Below are 19,666 nucleotides of genomic sequence, written 5' to 3'. Positions count from 1 at the left end.
GGGCCGGGAGAGTTAGGTTGACAGGGAAAATATGGAGCAAACACAGGGGAAATGAGAAATAGGCAGTTCTCTAGCCCCAAAGGGAGCAGACAGGGAGGCCTTGGTCTGATCGCACATCTCGTCACGGGGTGACTCAGCTTTACCTTCTGACCTGTCCCTAATAAATCCCCCTTTTGTTTGAATGGGCTCCATCTAACCTAAAAACAAAATTCAAATCAAATAAGTTATTCAGAAAGAACACACAGAAGAAATTCCTTGGCGAACACTGGACGTCTAGCCAGAGCTGGCATGTATTGAGCCGTGCAGCTCAGAGTGCTGCACACCAGCTGCTGGTAAGTGCCACTGTGACCCTTGTTTTCAGGTGCACAAGCTGAGGCGCAGAGGTGACACTGTCTGCCTGGCTGCAGAGCCTGTGCCCACAGCGCCTCCTCCCTGCCCCTTCCTACCTCCCCTCTGCCTTCCCCACACAAAGTCCCGCTCCCAGCCTCGCTCCTTCCCAGCACCTGCCACAGTGCCGGGCCTCCCTGCAATGATTTCTCCTGAATTTTCACCGGCAAAACTCTCCTCCTTCCAGATGCAGCCTGAATATCAACACCTCCCTGAGGCCTCTCTGCCACTGCCCTCCTCCCAACCCCCTCCCAACACGGCAGAATGAATTACTCCCCGTAAGTCTCCTGAGGCCTTGTATGTACCTGCATTTTGATACACTGACTCTATTAGTTAACACATTTATTCCCCGGCTGTGTTCTGACCCTTAGCCAGGAGGTAGCATAGCATCTGGTGCATTGCAGGTGAATGCTTGGAATTAATAGCCTTGTGAATACATCATGAAAAATGTGAGTCGATAATGCTGGAGAATATTGGAAATATCAGCATCAAATAATGCTTTGCAAGAGCAAGAGGGAGTGTTTTCCACATACTCAGTGGATCCTCAAATCTCAGGGAGAAAGGAACTTCAGAAAGCCAAGCAGTGATGATTTCTTTTATTCCAGGTTCTCTGTTTTCCAAGACGTTTTTACTACAGTGGATGGACTAAGACGATCTATGATCTATTTATGATTTCCCACAAATCAGAAATGCCTCTCTGCTCCTTTGATTTGCTTTAAGAGGCACATAGAAAACAGAATTTGCCTGCCACTCCCTTCGGTTGCTTGGCAGACTGTTTGCATCCCAAAGCCCTCCGCTGGCTCTTCTGTGCACAGTGGCTCTCCTCCCCACATCTCTCCCACCCGTGTGACATGCGCATCCAGCCATTGTCACCACAATGTTGTCTCTGTGGCACCATAAACTGTTCAGCACACTACTGTTCAAGGGCGCACTGTGGGGCACTGGTGTTTCCCAGACTGTCCTCATTTAAAACTTGGCTTCTATTAGTCAAAGGAGTTGGCTGTGAGGCACAGAAGCATATATTAAATCTTCTAGCTAAAAATGCTCCAAATAAATCAATACTCTTGTATATCCATCTGTATTGTGTACATGTGGCGAGAGCTATGCATATGCTTTTGTTTTGTATCCTTAAATTGTTTTTCTTCTTTCCAGCTAATGAGCGACAGAATATTCTCTCAGACCTGGTTTCCAAGCCAGCAATGGGAATGCCATGCCTTCTGTTCTGTGCCTTATAAAGTAAGCAGTGTCATTAGAAGAGAGCAGATTTGCTTTTCCGTTTGCGTTGTCATTTTAGCATGCCGTCATCGTTCTTGCCACATGCCTTTCAGGGCCCAATCCTTGTTTATTCTCTTGGGTTACAAGAGAGAACCGAGATCTACTCACCAGGGAATATGTGCGGTGAGTCAAGACCGGCCAGACACGCACCAGGACTGACAGAGGTTTCAGGGGCCTGCAGAGCTTGTGCTCAGTGGAGACTGATAGGCGCCTTGAAAACAAAACAAGCTTGAGAGGCCAAAGAGCACAGCGGAGGGGAGTGAGCGGAATCTAGAAGGAGCTAAGATTTCTATCTGATAAATGAGAGGAGACACTGACTCCCTGATAACATCCAAGGCTCTGTCCCTTTGGCTACATTCCTTTAAGGGGCAAAGCCACGTTCAGCTCAGTGCCCGGGGCCGTGAACTGGCAGAACCCTGGGTGGGCGGCGTGGAGGAGGGAAAGCAGTGGGAGGAAACAGGAGAGGAAGGAGGGATACAGACACATAATCCTGCATGTGCTTTGGACGTTAAATCACGTAGGATGTCGTACATGCAAACGTGTACAAAATGCTTTGTGCCTTTAAAATCATTCATAATATGAACTGTAGAGTTTCACGTGGAGACTGGGAATTAGCTGCCACATGAATGGCAAGGAGATATTCTGTGTGTACCAAGGAAGAAATGGCAATACTCTTGGAAAAATGCTTTCCCCATCTTAGAAAGTAGCAGGGGGCTGGATTTTAATGCATCAGTTCTGTTTAATTGGGAAATACAGTAAAAATTACAAGCAGGTTCAAAGATGGAGGGAGATACTACCTCTTTTGTGAGGGCTATTCTATAGTACTGAGAAAAAATATTTATTAAAGTATCCCAAATAATGACTTCGCTGTCTCGAAGAAAGATTAAGATCCTAGTTGCCTTTAATTCTACCAGCTGTGATCTGGTTGTTTTTTAAGTGTCAAAGCTTTGCATTTATTGCATTATAGGAGTTCTTGAGGCATTTAAAACACACACACACACTTCACAGAGACTTAGAGAAAGTACTTATTTTCATACATGTTAAAATAAGGTTTATTTAAAAAGTTTTGTCCATTCCCTAGGGAACACAGGAATGTATGAGAGAACACACGAATAGGTAGAAAGCGGAGATTCAAGTTGAGGGAGGTCAGAGATAGGACAGATCTACCAAGAAGAGGTAGAGGGAATATAGAGATGATTTTTATAGAGTAATAAAGAGAGTCATTTAAACAATCTCTTGCCTACATTTTCTAGAAAAAAATGGCATCAGGAAAGGTTATTTTGTTGGAGGGATAGAGATAATTTGCCTTTTCTCCACTTCATTTGTTTCAATAGAGTAAGCCCCAGGAACTCAAATGAGTCACTGGATATGAACATGGTTAAAAGCAGTTTTTAAAACTATCCAGTGTTCTCATTGTTCTGTCTCTAAGAACAACTCAGCTGCCATCCAGCATGGGATTGTATCCAAATGCTAAGCAAATCAGGATTGGTTCTTCAGTGATCAATAGATCCCAAAAGATCCTTTCCCAGCTTCCGGGTGCCTGTTGGAGTTTTCTGAGGTAACCAGCAAAAGGGCAATGGGGATTACTGCGATCCCGAGCCGCGTGAACCTTTCCCTGCACACCCCTCATGTTCACAGCTGGTCTGGAACATGTTGTCTTGTGCTCCCCTTTTTAGCCCCACCCATAAGCTTCTTTCAAAGTGCAGCTCAAATGTCACTTAGTCTCTGATGCCTTCCTTGACTGCCTTGGTCGATGCTATTAATACTCTTTTGTGTGTCTATAGCCTATTGTTCACATTATATTTAAAACTCTTTCAAATTCACACCTTTGATTCCCTTGCTTCTCTGAGCCCTGATTTAAAAATAGACATGATAAGTTATTCATATTTTATATCCTCAGCTTTTAGCCCCGTGCCTGGCAAGTAGGAACGGCTCAGGAGTTAACTAATCAAGAAATGGGCTTTTGTGTCCTTCTGACATCCAGCTTGCTTTGACAACCAGGATGAGACCAAGCCAACTTTGGCCTGGAGAGTTTGAGCCAATTAGCACAAATGACCATCAATTTGTCTTGAGAACATTGAGAATTTTACTGCTCTATTTGTTATCTAAATCACCAACATCTATTAATTTTCCTCAAAGGAAAACCATGTTATCATGGTTTGGAAAAAAATGTCTACACAGAGCCTGCAGATTATATCATTCTGGTACACTATATTGTGTCTTTTCTCAAACATATTACAAATCACACTCTTCTTATTCTTTGATATACACATTAGTATAACCATAAACTGGATGCACAGCACCTGTAGTTAGAGTCTAGAAATGAAGGAAAAAGACCTGAGTTCTTTTAGTATTTGCAATTCAAATAGAATTTCCTCTGTTTCTCTAACACACACACTGTGTGACCTTCACATTGTGAATTACCCGAAGGGGCAGGGGAAAGAAGGGTGGCCATTATTCATTTAACCTGATCAATATCTAGAGTCAAAGAGCAACATGCAGCCCATAGTGAAGTTTTAATCTGTAATTAAAATAGAGTTGAAGTCAGACTTTAGAGTTTTAAGTAGTCAGATCAGACAACTCAGGTCAATGAATACTACATTGGGAATTGATTCAGTGGGGGTGACGACTTACTTAAAAATAGGATCTATCTTCAAACATGGCCACTGAGTTATTGTTGTAGAATATGAAGAGATGAAAATCAGAGCAAATCACAAAATGCTTGCTTTCTGTCATTATGCCCCACACCTCCCTATTAATCTCCATTATAGCCAAAGCTGTTATTTTTATCTCTTTGAGGTTAACTTGGAATTAAGGAATTAAACTCACAGTCCGTTGGGAAGACCCATCTTCTCCCCATCCCAGGTCTTTCACTTCCCCACCCATACACATGCACACCTCTGCGCACACGCACATGCACATACACACACACACATATGCTGTACTTGGGCTGTACATGGGATTTGAGTAAACATTTTAAGGTTTATTTGAAGATAGATTGTTTTAAAAATTTTTAGAGACTTTCACACACACACATTCATCGTTATCTTTTATTCTGATGCTACAATTACAAAAATTAGAGTAAATTTGGTATCTCATTTTATATTCATCCATAAATTATAACAAAGGCAGACTTTTATTCTAAGCCAAAAATGTGAGGGAACCAGAGGGTTGGGGAGTGGATGGGATCAGAAATATCTCAGGGTGCTCTTTTCAGTCCCCTCTGCCCAAGATTATCACTAGGCTTCTTCTTCCTATATCTCTCCTCTGAGGAGGACAGGTATACCAGTTGGCTTATTTGGTCCTACTTGAAATTATTTGATTAAAAATGCATTTGCTGCTTCTGGTCCTCATTGTTTTGTGCATGTGGACACACTTTCTAGTTATTAAAAGCAAATTGTACTTGGAATTGCTGCTTCTGTATCATGAATGTCACGTCATTCAATTTTTCGATTGACTCATTTCCAACAATACATTTATTTCTAAAAGCAGAAAAAGTGAACTATGGAACATTGTCTTTACATTGAAGTGGTCCGGAGCCATCTGACACAATTCTAAAGGGCTTTTGTTTCCTCTGGCTCTAGGTGCCTCAGCTCTAGAAAAACATTTGGTTTTCATTAACCTGAGATTGTTTCAAGTTTAACAAAATGTTCTTTTTAGGGACTATAAAAGTGAATTTAATGAGCAGTTGAATCATTAAAGAAAAAAAAAATCACAAACAATAGCTAGATTTCATTGAGTCCTGTAGAATGTGTCCTGTATATGTAGGGGAAAGTGTGTAGAATTAGGGCTTCTTGAGGGTAGTGATTGAAAAAAGAAAACTCCCTTTTGATTTTATACCAGTTTTATCTCCATTGGCTACCATTTTAAAAAATGATCGGTTCTATGAAAGAAAGCTTAGAAATTTTATTCAATTTGTGCAAATATGGGAGGCAATAAAAATAAAACCAAAAGAACACCCTGGAAACCGGGCTGGGGAATGTCAATTTATGAAAGTATCAGGTTATTCCAAACCAAATAAAAATGAAAAAAGGCAAGTGGGAGAAAACAGTTTAGAAAAAAATTCTGGTGTGCAATACATCATAAGAGTGTGTGTGTGTGTGTGTGTGTGTGTGTGTGTGTGTGTGTGTGTGTAAACTCAGGCACATTTTAATGCAGAACTGGATAAACTGTAATTGCTGTGGTTTATTTGGGGTAAGATGTCAGCTTGTCAAGTTTACTTTCATTTCAAAGTAATTCATAGTCTCATCCTAAACTTTTTTCCTAAGGTTGTTCTCCCTAGAGATGTATTAATATGAAATGCCTCTAAAAACATTTTAAAGAGAGTTCTATGCAATTTTGAAATTCCACTTTTTAAAATATTATGTATATATTTTTTGCTTGAATTTATGGTGTTATAAATTTAAAAATTCCTGTGTTATGATAGATTTTACTTAACCAAGAGCTTGGATGAAGTCAACTTCATTATTTTTAGTTGTGTTTTTTTTTTTTAAATAACTGATGCTTGATCATTTTCATTTCCTCCTAAAGATCCTGCCATTATTTCCAGAGACAGTTTTCTCTGTAGGGGAAAAAATACTGAGCCTTGAGAAGTCCTCTGTGGCATTTTGTCTGCCGACAGGCTGTCCAGCCAAGTGGACCAACCCACAGGTTACATGTGAGCATTTTCTTGGGGTCACACATATAGAGGTTTTATCTACAACCAGAGCTTAACAACTGCAATGAAGGTCAAGTTCCTTAAAATTCTGTTATCTGAAGGTCCCATAAAAACTGCCCTCTCAAGGGAGCGTTCTTCATTTTCTGGACATTTCGAGCATCTTTGGCTAACTTTCTATGTTAGCTTGGCTTTACCATTTTATACCAATAGTGGACTCACCCGATGTTGGACTCTTACTGAAGAATTCCACCGCACTGTCTCTGCCTTCAAGGAGGGCCAGAGCCTGAGTCAGCAGATGGAGATGGGGGGGCAAATCTACCGCAGGCTGGGTTTTCTGGAAGCAGACACTGAGATGGAGTGAGGAGTGCAAGTGTTTATTGAGATCAACACCTATGAAGGGAAGAGGGAGGAAGCAGCCTTAGGCCGACCATGAGGCAGGTCCAAGGACTGCTCAGCCCACTTGACAGGAGCTCTGAAGCAAGAGTTGCCCATCAGCATTGTCTGGATTTGGGCCACATGGCTGGGACTTTGTGCTCCCTCCACTCGGTCACTGGATGCAGCTGCCACAGGCGAGGGGGCTGCTCTGTGCAGCGGAGGCCACTCTGAAGGAGCTGACCGCTGAATCTGTCGCTGTCTACACCCCTTCCTTGATGTGGGGTCTGAGCAGGATCCATCCATTCCATGACTGTCACACTCGTCTCCTCCACAGGCCTCTGACCCAAGAACCCGGACCCGAGAGAAGCTCTGGATTGGGTGTGAGGCTGACGTTTGGGTGTGGTTATTTTGAACAAGTTCTTGCCTGAAAGTGAAGCTTCATGACCCAAATGAGACTGTTGTTAGAGCTAAAATGAGAGATACGGGGAGGGCACAGGAGGAGGGAGAGGCAACAGGACGTATTTTAAGGCAATACTGGGAGAAAACTAGAACTGTTTCCTGTTTGAATTCTACGAAAGTCCACTCATGTGCTCGGTCAGATGAAAGGCCTCGGTTCCCTTTACCGCTCTGTTACTCACGCTCTTTTTCATGTGACTTTTCCGTTCTCCCTTTCGTAGCCGTGCACTCTATTTTGCACACAATTTAAGGGAAGGGGTTTCCATGGACCCCGGAGGCTCATGTGCGCACCACAGGTTCAAACCCTGATGCGACGACCAGCAAGCAACGCAGAGCTTCTCACGGATGGAACCAGCGTTAATAAAAAAATAAAGGAACTGAACTTCGGCTGTCGGGACAAGCAGGAAACCCACGGTAGGCGATCACTGTGAACCAAACAGATACTGTTTTTTGAATCCTCTGGGCTAAACTCTTCTCTTAGCCTGAGATAAGTGTAATTTCTTCAATTCTCTAGTGCACTTTGGTGGTATAGATCAAGTTAGAGAGCTGCTTTAAGATTCATTTTAATTCCATTGGCAAAGGGCCAGCTCATATAATCGAGTGATTACTCTCTTCAGAACACTTTCTCTGGCTCAAATTTTTCTTGCTGACAGTTTTCCAGGCGGCAGCTTTATGAACACATAGGACACTATGAATATAAATGTGGTGAGAATCTATGCATGGAAATGACCCAAAGCATCATTGGTGGACAGGCAAACAGGGTCAAAGGGATGTGGCACCATCCCGACATAATTTATTAGATTTTGTTTTCATAGCTAAGCCTGACATAAAACATTAAAGGTTTTTTATTTTAATAAAGCATCTTATTATATGATCTTTGATAATATTGCCTTGAGTGGCTTTTATATCTTAGAGGAGGAAAGAAAATCTGGAGATAATAATTTCCCTGGGCCACAGCGTGTTTCGTAGACTGAATGCTGTAATTGTTCTCAGCATTGGACTCATCACGATGTTCATACTCAGCCCCATACAGACTCAGCTCTTACAACATATGAGACACCGTGCTAAGTGCCAAAGATCAAGGAACAAGATGTAGATACTCTTTGCATAATATCATATTCTAGTTCAAAGGCCATAAAATTAGCAGCCTGTGGTCCAATTTGGCCTGAAGATGAACGTTATATTCAGCCCATACAGAGTTGGACTACAAAATTTTTAATTAGTGGCAAATTTGTTTTACATTAAGCTAATACATTTTTTCAGCCTTAAAAAAAATCAGACTGTACAGCAACAGTGAGCTTACATTATACATGACTACCATGAGCTGGACAGTGCTACTCCTTTAGAAGGTGCAGACCCCCCCCCCCCACGTCCACCTGTCTAGACATTCATGCTGTTTGTGGCACCTTGTAAGCATGTGAGGCTGAGACACGGGGTCAAGTTGAAGGAGAAAAAAATGTAGATCCAGTTGGAAATTGTGCTTTATGAGAAAGGCTGTAATAGATGCATTTACATGAAGCTGTGGAGCATGGTGTGTGTGTGTGTGTGTGTGTGTGTGTGTGTGTACGTGTGTGTGTGTACGTGCTAGTGCGCGCACTTTGAAGGAGCATTTCTGGAATTTTTTTATTAACATCTTATGTTGCATTTTTTATGAGATTGATTTGCTGGTTATCTAACAATACACGGATTATACAACCTCATAGCAAACTGTGAGCTCAGTCAAGCGTGATTTAGGCACTTGTCCCTTCATGTTGGCAATCTGCAGTTCCATTCACGGTCCACTAAGTACCTACCATGCACTCTGCACTCGATTACACACTAGAATTTTTTAGGACATCTCAGGGATCGGCTTCAGTGCCATTCTCCTCTCTGTCTAGGTATCTCTCCGGTCCTCATATTTATAGCCTTACACAGTTCAGATCACCCTTTAAGTGTTGGTAATGTTACTTGTTAAACATCTCAGAGGTCTATGAATGTTTAATAGGGCACCCTTGTCAGAAATACCTACACAACTAAAAAGAATAGAGTTTTAACAATAAAGTGTTCTTCATTATGAAAAGTCAGTCTCTGGAAGCAGGTGCCTATCAAATTATGTCATATAGACTGGAACATTGTCTTACTTCTGAGATAAGCCTTGGCCGAGTGCTTGGAAGCAAGATAGGTGGATGGAGGAAAAGAGAAAGGAAAGGGGTAGAAAGGTGAGACCACATAGAGCGTGTTCACCTAAAAATAAGGGGGAGCCAGAGTGGGAGGCAACAAGCATTTACTTGAGATTTTTTTAAAAAGCTATTTGGGAAAAGCCCTGATTCTGGCAGAAACTCAAATAGTTTTCAGATTAGGAGACAAAGGCAAGGGGTATTTATGAGAAAGGGAAGGGAAATAATTACATCAATAGAGGAAGGCATTTCTTTTGGTGCAGGAAAGCTAACATAATGACACTAATTCTAAACAATGTTTTCAATTTTAAGTCAGGTATCATAACACGTTTTCTTGTCATCTTTGCAAACAGTTCTTTGGAACACAGTGTTACTTTAGGCCCAGTCTAAAGGTTATTTTGTCCTGTTTTAACTTTCCAAAGGTTTGAAGAGTATGGCCTGCAAGGCAGTTCCTCCGGGATGGCAAGTCTGGCTCCCTTTTAAATTAAAGTGGCTCAATTTACATATATATTTTCACATATATATGAAGGGAAGGGAACAGCAAGAGGCACCTGTCTGTGGAGCTACAACAAAGAAGAGAGGAACATATGGGAAGAAGGAATTCACAACGTATATTGGAATTTCACCTGGGTCTGACCTTGTTCTGCTGTGTTCACATTTAACAAAAATGATCATCTCTGCACATTGGAGAAATACAGCAGCAAACAAGCTGTTTGCCTGTCAACAAGCTCCACGTATATATTTGTATCCTCAAAAAACCCAAGTTGTTAACACTGAAGCTCCAATCCAGAAACATCATTTAAATAACATTGTTCTCAGAGAATTGCATGGATTCTCTTCTCCTTTGCTAGTGGAAGTGGGGTTCTTGGGGTACCACTGGAACAAGAATTTCCAGAGGCCCCCACAGGAGGGTGAGATGTGGTAGAACCTTTATTCATGTGGAATTATATCCCTGGGTCCCATTTCCCTTAAACCAGTCCTGGAAAATGTGTAACTGGGGATCCAGCTGAGCTACAAGCAAAGCCAGTGTCCAAAGTTTCCCTTCCATGGTGGAGCTGGGTCTGGCACAATGTCAGACTAGTTCCAGCCCATCAGTCCATTGTGTGTGGGATCCACATGGCTGTGGACCATGTGGGTGAGTACAGAGTGTGAGAGCCCCTCAAACCAGGAGTCAGGCACCAGCAGCAAGAGAGGGAACTCCTTGTTCAGGAGCTTGTGTATCTCAGATTTCAGCCCTGGCAGTGGCCACTCCCGTCCTGGCCAAGGACCCGCTCCCGGGTGTGACTGACAGGCAAGTACCTTCCCTAGGCCACCCAGACTTTACTGGGCGTGCCTATGATATTCGGCCTTCCCTTTGTTCCTTTCCAGTTAGTTAATAATTGGGTTAAATACAATGATATCAACATGATATTTATAACTATGAAATGTGATATTGATTTTTAAAATTTTATTAAAAATATTTTAAAAAATCTTCATCTGAGGATTTGTTTGATATGTTTTCTATTGATTTTTTAGAGAGAAAGGAAGGGAGAGAGAGAGAGAGAGAGAGAGAGAAACAAAACATCAACGTGAGAGAGAAACATCTATCAGTCCTTGCTTATACACCCCAGTGGAGGGTCAACACACACCCTTTGGGGTATGGGATGACCAACTGAGCCACCTGCCAGGCATGTGATATTGGTGTTTTACATGAACTATAAAAAGGCCCCAGGAAAATAAAAGCAAAAAAGTATTTTCTTATTTTTCTTTGACACCAACCAGATTAATGTAAGCAAAATAAAATGAATATTGTAAGTAATAAATTATACAGCTTAAATTTATTGTCATTAAAAAATGCATTGCCTCAGAAACCTGAGTGGTCTAGATTGATTCCCACACTGGTGAGAATCGTTATATTACTCCTCGATCCTTTCATCATGCCTGGCTGAATAAAGCAGCATAGTCACAAACAGCTACATGTTTAGACTTGTTTCTCTTTTCTTTACGATTTGCTATTTCTCTGCAATTACTGTATTTGCCTCCCTATTAAGAAAAAATTTATAGTCAAAGGAAGGACAGTACTTAATTTCCTGCATAGGCAGGTGGTGTTAAGTGCCAAAGATAAATGGCCCTGCATGAATCAGCTTCGGACTTGAATTTAAATCCCTGTCAATTTGTTATCTTGAAAAACTGGTATATGACCTGCTAAATTTAAAATTTTTAATTACAAAAGATATTCAATGGGCAATAGAATAAGAGAGTTGAGAGCAGCTAAAATGCAAAAGTGCCAAGAATTTTTAGGCATATTCAGAGGGGGAAAAGGTGATACAGCATTAACAGGTGAAAAGTAATTATAGATCTCCACCGATAAGAAAAAATTGAAGAAAAAATATAAATTTATAACAACGTTGGCTGTAATGTCCCAAAATGATGATAAATATAATTTTTCAATAAGACAGAAAAAGTCATATTGAGATGCATGTTCTTTCTACGTCTCATCTACCAAAAACTAACTGGGATGCTTTAGTCATTAGTCCTAAATTTTATTTTAAAAATTAATTAATCTCTCTCTTTTTAAAAAGATATGTTTTTATTGATTTCAGAGAGAGGAAGGGAGAGAAACATCAATGATGAAAGAGCCATTGATCGGCTGCCTCCTGTACGCCCCCTGCTGGGGATCGAGCCTGTGTGCTGACTGGGAAGCGAACCATGATCTCCTGTATCATAGGTCCAAGCTCAACACTGAGCCCTGCGGGCCAGGCTAAATAACCTCTCAAGAAAATGTTGGAATTAAGTGATTATCAAAATCCCTCAATATCTCCCAATACAGAGAAAGATGAGAGAGGGAGAGAGGGCTCATGGCAACTGTCTCTCTGTCTTTGCTTAGGTTACTTCCCCCAAACAAAGCCTAGGACAAAGGCTTATATCTCCAGAAATATGGAAACAGACCCTGTGACATAGATTTGTGTTAAGCACATCTATCAGTAAGTGTGCCCTCTGTGTCAACGTGTATAAAAGAGTGAGAGAAGTGGATTTGCACCAATGGAGAAGCTGAACTGTGATGCAGTTGCGATCAAGGCCTCATCAAATCCCACAGCGAGCTCTCAATCTGAGATGCCATTGTAAAATTGTTCCAGATTTGGGGAGGGGCATCTAGGCCTGTGCGTTCCAATATGGACTGGGTATTAACTAGTCTTAGGAAAGTAGTATAGCCTCGAGTAATGCAGCATCTTCAGTCAAAAGCAATTTTGAGAGAGCCATCAACAAGCAATCCTTCTAATACCTGAGACATGAGTGCCTTCATCCTCACAGGAGTGCTGGATGAAGCACCACAGCGTCCCTGAAGCTTGCATGAAGCCTGGATACTTTGGAAGGTGGTCAGGAGAAAAAAGGTGGGGGTGAAAGACAAGGAAAAATAAAATAGAGAAGAGGGGGAAGTCAACTTAAGGCATTAGTTCATAATTGAGTTGGTCACTTTTGTGGGCAACTGGGGCTCCTTTGAGAATTCTCTAAAGAACTTAGCAGAAAGCACAGAAACATCCATCTGAAACATGGCAAATGGAAGCATTTATCAAATGGCTTCAATCCCCGGTGGACAAGGGTTGCTCCAGGGCTGTTAACTCCCTCACACTCCTAGATATGTGCTTTTGTCAGAATAGCTGAACAGACTCCTGCAGGACTCCCACACAACAGAATGGCTGTCATCAATAAATCAATGAACAAGTGTTGGTGAGGGTGTGGAGAAAAGGGAAGCCTCGTGCACTATTGGTGGGAATGCAGTTTGGTGCAGCCACTATGGAAAACAGTATGGAGGTTCCTAAAAAAATAAAAAAATGGAACTGCCTTATGACCCAGTGATTCCACTTCTGGGTATATATCTGAAGAAATTAAAAACACTAATTTGAAATAACATATGCACCTTTATGCATATTGCAACATTATTTACAATAGCAAACTATGCAAGCAATCAAAGTGCTCATCAATAGGTGAGTGGATAAAAAATTGGTGGTACATATATACAATGGAATATTACTCGGCCACAAAAAATGAAATCTTACCTTTTGAGACAGAATGGATGGACCTAGATGATATTATGTTAAGTGAAATAAGGCAGTGAGAGAAAGACAAATACCACGTGATTTCACATTTATGTGGAATCTAAAAAACAATATAAATGAAAAAACAAAAGAGAAACAGACTCCTATACACATAGAACAGGATGATGGTTCCCGAAAGGTAGAGGTTTGGGGGACTGGGTGAAAAAATTCAGATCTGGTTTTGCGAAACAATAACAACAAATATTAAAATAGGTAAACCACTAGCTAAACTATTTTTGAAATGGGGACTATTTTGAATATAAAAAGATAATATATCATAACAGGCAAAACAAGAAATTATGGGAAGGTCTAATTTACCAAACCTGACACCATACAAGACACTGATTTTTCTAATCACACTCTGGTAAAAAGAAGAAAAAATTTGTATTGAATGTATGCAAATAACTAGACTGCCCTGAAAGGTCAGAGGACTCAAAAGAAGTGAATTTGGTGACAGTTGTTAATCAGATGTCAATGATAAAGGTTTAATTTTAGTTTACCAAAGTAAAGTCTACAAAATTATGAATTACTAATAGCTTAAAGTCATCAATGAGTAGTATGTGAACAACTAGCTCTATGGAAAAACAACTCTGATTTGTAGCATTTGCGTTTCTGAGGTGTAAGTACTATCATTGCTAATTGCAGTTACTAATGCGATTCTATAGAACTTGAAGTTGGGAAGAGATGGGTCGTAGCACATTACATAGTTTCCCTCACACTGATACAATGATCATAACTTCCAAAGAATAGGTTATACTGAAAATATAGTGAAACAATTGGAAGTGATTCATTTTTAAGTATTAGTTACTTTTACTTATAGTATAATTTATTTAATTATAAGTTCATATAATTTAACACTCGTCTCACACTCAGTTTCACCCCTATGACTCGCCTCTGCCTTCACTCAGCCTGGGGAGGTGCACGGATCACGGTGGGATCAAGGGAATGATTCTGTTCCTGGTTTCTTCACTTATTAAATGATCGTGGTCCTGGGGCTCGACCCTTTGGAGACTGTTTTAAATTATAACATAGAGATAGGCGCGGTTATTCTGCATGAAGCACAGAGAAGTTACCATGACCAAAGGAGATACCATCATACTTTGACAAAAGTGGACGTGTACGGCTCTATATTATTGCCTTCAGCACAGGGAGATGTTTTAATATGTGCACAGATCCTGAAATCTGAATAAGGCCGTAACTTTGACGTAAAGCTGGGTTCAGATTTTGCTGTGTTGTGGAAAATAATGATCTTTTACATGTGAGCTCTATTTTAATTTACTTCTATCTCTTTACCAAAGTACTATTTCATAGCAGCTACTCCCTCTGGTGTTCAAATGCCCTTGTTTTTACATTTTGTTAAACTGGGGGACTGGAGGGGGGTAGAAGTCAGGAATAAAATAAACAACATTCACCTCTGTTACCTCAAATACTCTTGCAATTATCTCTTTCTTTCTCAGTGTAGATTATTCAAACTTCTTTTTTGAGAACTAGACTTTGATTGGTGCAGTCTAAAGCTTTTACTTTTTAATGGCATATGCTGTAAAATGCTAGAAATTGAAGCTCTTTCTTCTAAGACAAAGGAGTCAGTCAGAAATGGTATTATTAAATGTCAGGAGCTATTGTGGCTTCTGCACTCAGGGGATTTTGTTTCTAGACTCTAAGTGCTAACTGAATAATTGTGAAAATTATTTTTTTTGGTTTTATCTTTTTATTTTATTATTATTATTTTTTAAAATTCTCTTTATTGTTGAAAGTATTACAGATGGGGGACAATTGTGAAATTTGTTGCAAAACAAGTAACATTTTTGGCAAGCACTGCCTTCAAGTACAAATCTCATTCTGAATCTGAACTCTTTGGACTCATGAACTCCTAAGTTTTGTTAAACTCACTGAGCTTATTAATTTTTTTTAAAAATATATCTTTATTGATTTCAGAGAGAGGAAAGGAGAGGGAGAGAGAGACAGAAACACCAACGATGAGAAACATCATCAATTGGCTGCCTCCTGCAGGCCCCCTACTGGGGATGGAGCCCGCAACCAGAGCATGATCTCCTGGTTCATGGGTGGACCCTCGACCACTGAGCCATGCTGGCTGGGCAATGCTGCCTTTCAAGCATCTGCTAACCTTCTATTAGTACCTTCTCTGATTTCAACTTCATTTATCCATCTTTGCTTCTTTACTATGAAATGTAACATAACCTGCCATTATTCTTAATTCATTCGGTGAATACATGTTTTGTGGATGCCAGATACTGTACTGGGGTATATCAGTAGTAATATCATTACGAATATTTATTAAATCAAAAGCTTTTTATTCTTTGCATACAGGACATGGGATTGGTGAGGTCAAGTGAACCAAGTGAGTGGGAGGAGGGGGGCTTGTGTCTGTGAACACCCTGTAGCCCTGGCTACACTCTGGGGATTCTGCACAGTCTCTCCTGGGCCATTCGAGGGCAAGGCAGAAAGCACTTTTCAGGGACTGAGGAGTGCCTCAGTTTTCGGAAAACCAGTCATCCTCCAAGAGTCATCGGTCAATTCCTCAATCATCAGTGCCTTTGTAAACCTGACCAAATGTCCATGTTTGCCTGGCCTGAATCAGTAGCTTGGGTTATTCCCAAAGATGAAAAGCTCCTGACCTTCTTGCTGTTTCTTGAAGTTCATGCTTTTTATGTATAAAGTGAAATCATGAGACAATCATATGAACTCTGAGCAATACTTAAATAAAGTGCTCATGTTTTTAAAATGACTTTTCTGGGTCAGTTCTCAGAAGATGAACATGAGAAGTGCCTTCAGCTACACTCCAAACCAGCGTTTGCAAGTAGAGGGGGGGCAATACAGATGGAAGTGGAGAGGTGGAGAGGAATCCTCCTCTGCTCCACACCTATTTGGGATGGACTGAGCTTGAAGGAAGTTAGAACCAGCTCCCTCCTCTATGACACGGGTTGAGCGTGAACAGGACGCTGAATGCATTGCTACTCCTCAGCTTCCTTCCTGCAGCAGGGGAAGTACAACCAGCAAAGATCCCGCACAAATCACAGAATGTGGGTGCTGAAAGGAGACAGACCAACGCCTTAAACTCAGTAATGGAGTTTAATAAAGGGATATTTATAAGGTGTGGGAGGAGCTGAAGGAAACAAACAAAGGACTGATTCAGTGTCCTAGTGAGGGAAGAGGAGGGGGTAGTTCTTCTACTCCTTGGTCTAAATGGGCAAGACGTAGGAGACTTCTACTAGTTAGACAGTCTTTTGAAGGCAAAAAAAACTTTACTAATTATGATAAAAGTAGTTTTGTTTCATTTGAGTACTTTCTTTTTCTTTTTTACCAAATTAATGGCCAAAATAAAGTGAAGCCAAAACGGGCAGAGCAGTAATAGGCCTTCAGGCCACTCTGGTTGCCAGGGGAACCTGGCCTGAGTCTGTGAATACAGTGAGGAAAGCTGCTTATGTGGAGTTCGGTTGTCAGGAGTCTGATATTTTATCATAATATTGGAGGAAAGCTTATAAAATAGAAAGGAAACAAACTGCTAAACTGCTCTACATTATTATGCGCTGATATAAAGCACATTATTAAACTCACTAGGCTATCTCTGTCATTCTACTCAATGCAAACACTCCGCTTGTAACTATAAGGAAAGCACATTTAAAGCTGAAAATGTGTTTTCAGTGGGTTTTTTATTGGTTGATGCTACAAAGCATCCTGAGTGGTGGGTGCTTTGGCATTACAGACTAGAAAACCTACTGGCAAATTGTGATCAACTCACTTTCGTGTGGATCTAACAACAGAGATCAACCGGCAATGAGTTTAGAGCTAAAAGGAACAGTTATATTTGCTGAAGACTTCAATTTCAGCCAACACAGCCTTGAGAAAGCCAGAATGCAGCCAAGCTCCAGAACACTTGATTGCTACTGAACACATTGCCAGGTATTGCTAATGTCCCCATGTGGCAGGTGAGAGGGCAAAACTTGAGGGTGCAAGAAAAGACAAGACAAAGGCAATCACTTCCCAAAGGGGCATGTATAATCTGGTGTGAGAGACAGAATCTAAATTTTTAAAAAACTTATGAATACTTAATTATTAACAAATATAATTAACTCTGGTAAGTGTTATGTAGGACAAGTGTTTAACAGAGTAGCCAAAACGGCTCCCCTTCTTCAAGACACTTTACTAGTATCTGTTAGCAAATTGTCATAATAAATATTCAAGTACCTTTCATGTCTTCTCACCTTGGTAGCCTAGCTGGTAATGATACATAAGGTTAGGCAGATGGCCAACTGTCTTTGTGGACATTTTGGACAGGACCCAATATCAAGGATCTTTTGGTGTGGTACGAATGTCTCAGTGGACCTTTTGGACAGGACCATATGTCCTGAAAGGGCACAAAAAGGCATAACAAAAAGGTATCTTAGTGTGCCACGTTAGTGAACAAGAATTTATCAGGAAGAAAAGGCATGGAAGCACACATGCAGAGGCGTGAAATTCTGACACGTAGTTGTGTGTTTGCAGTGTTACCAGCACCGATGGTGCCAAGGCGAAAGCCAGGTGGAGAATGGAGGAAGATGGAAGTAGAGAGTCACAAGGTCAAGTGCTGCACAGAGTGAGGGGCTGTGTTGGGTTGGTGGTGGATTGGTCGGCGGAAGAATGGGACTGCACTCATCTGAGGAGGGCTCATTTTGGAGGAAGAACAGTGGTAAAGCTATTGTAATGGTCTAGGTGAGAGATGATTCCACCCGAAATCAAGGCAATTGCTGAGAAAATCAAGAGGGGATGATAGGTTTGAGAACCATTTAGGAAATTAAGTTGGTACAACTTGCGGTTTGAATGTATATGGAAGTTAAGGAGAAGAAAGAGCCTAGAATTACTATAGGCTTGTGCTTGGGTGACCAAGTGAATGATGGTGCCATTAACGGAAACAAAATATAGGAGAAATCACAGCAAGCTTGGGGGGAACATGATGAGCTCAGGTTTTTTGAGGCTGTGTGTGAGGCACCCATTTGATTGTGTACATAGTGTAGGACCATCTAATGCTGGGGAGAGCCAGTGCTGGAGAAATAAAGGGCAGCTAGAGCCGTGCAAAGGAATAAGGGTAACAACGTGAGAATGGAAAGAAAATTCAAGCTGATGAGAAAATGCTGCAGAAACCTTACCATTTAATAGGGATTCTGCATTTCTTCTCTTATGCGAAATCATTCTGTTCAATTAGCATATGGCAAGAGCCAGAAAACCTGTGTTTGAATCCAGCTCACCTGTGTGAGCCACCTGAGTTACAAAAAAACCCCCAAAAACCCAACCCCCAAGCTAACCAATGTGGTAAATGATTGCAAAGGGAGAACAGATACTGTAAACACTCTTTCGAAAGTGTGGAGCACAGACCAGTTGTGTCTTCAACGCATGGAATCATAAGTAAATAGCCAAATAGGTCACAAATACACAAAACGATGAATGGATAATGCCCTTCCCAGCTATTTTCCTTAACATATTGTTTTTACTTTCTCTCTGACTTGGATACCTCTCAGTTTTTGTGAACTTCAAACAAAACATCTTGCTGGGCAGCTGGCCTGGAGGTAGCACAGCATCCTGCTTGCAGGAAGTGAGCTCCCAGACATCTGGAGAAGATCCCTCTGCCACCTTCCTAAGGGGGGGGGGGCTGGCTTTCAGACCCATGGAGGTCTCAGCAGGCCCAAGTCTTGTGAGAGCAAATGTTACCCTCTAATGAGAGTTTGCAGTCAGACTTAAGGAAAATATAAGATTTGATACTACTTATTTTCAAAACTTCTAAGGCGTCCAGGATCAAAAGGCGATTGCTGGGCAAAGGGGAGCTCTTTTGTTCCTCATGTCACACGGCTCAAGAGAGCTGCACATTTCCAGGCTGTGGCGAGACTCTGCTGGTTAGAATCCCTCTTTGGGAATAACAGAGCCCTCTTCTGCTGGCAGCCGAGGGAGGGAGTTACTGTATCAGCTATTATGGGGTGGCAGTGTGGCATGGATGGGAGCTGTGGGAAGCCGTGGGGGACAGTATTTGTCTCAAGAAGTCAGCCTGAGACAGGAATCCACGTGGGAAAATCGGGTGCCTTGGTCTCCTGGCATCCTGCCTACAGTACAGAATTAGACAAGGGGATCCCCACTCTCCTCAGGATCCCCACCTCAGTGCTGAACCCTGGCTCCCCTCCTCCAACCCACCTTTGCCCATTGCCCCACGGGTCCCTGTGCCTGAGGGCCTCTTACACCCAGCACAACCTAACAGTGACCCTCGGACGGGCAGAGTTACGCAAAGAGATGACGACGAC

The sequence above is a fragment of the Miniopterus schreibersii genome (genome assembly GCF_964146895.1).
Source record: "Miniopterus schreibersii genome assembly, chromosome: 17".
Classification (NCBI taxonomy): domain Eukaryota; kingdom Metazoa; phylum Chordata; class Mammalia; order Chiroptera; family Miniopteridae; genus Miniopterus; species Miniopterus schreibersii.
The sequence above is the reverse complement of the archived record's forward strand: the minus strand, read 5'-3'. Positions refer to the sequence as shown.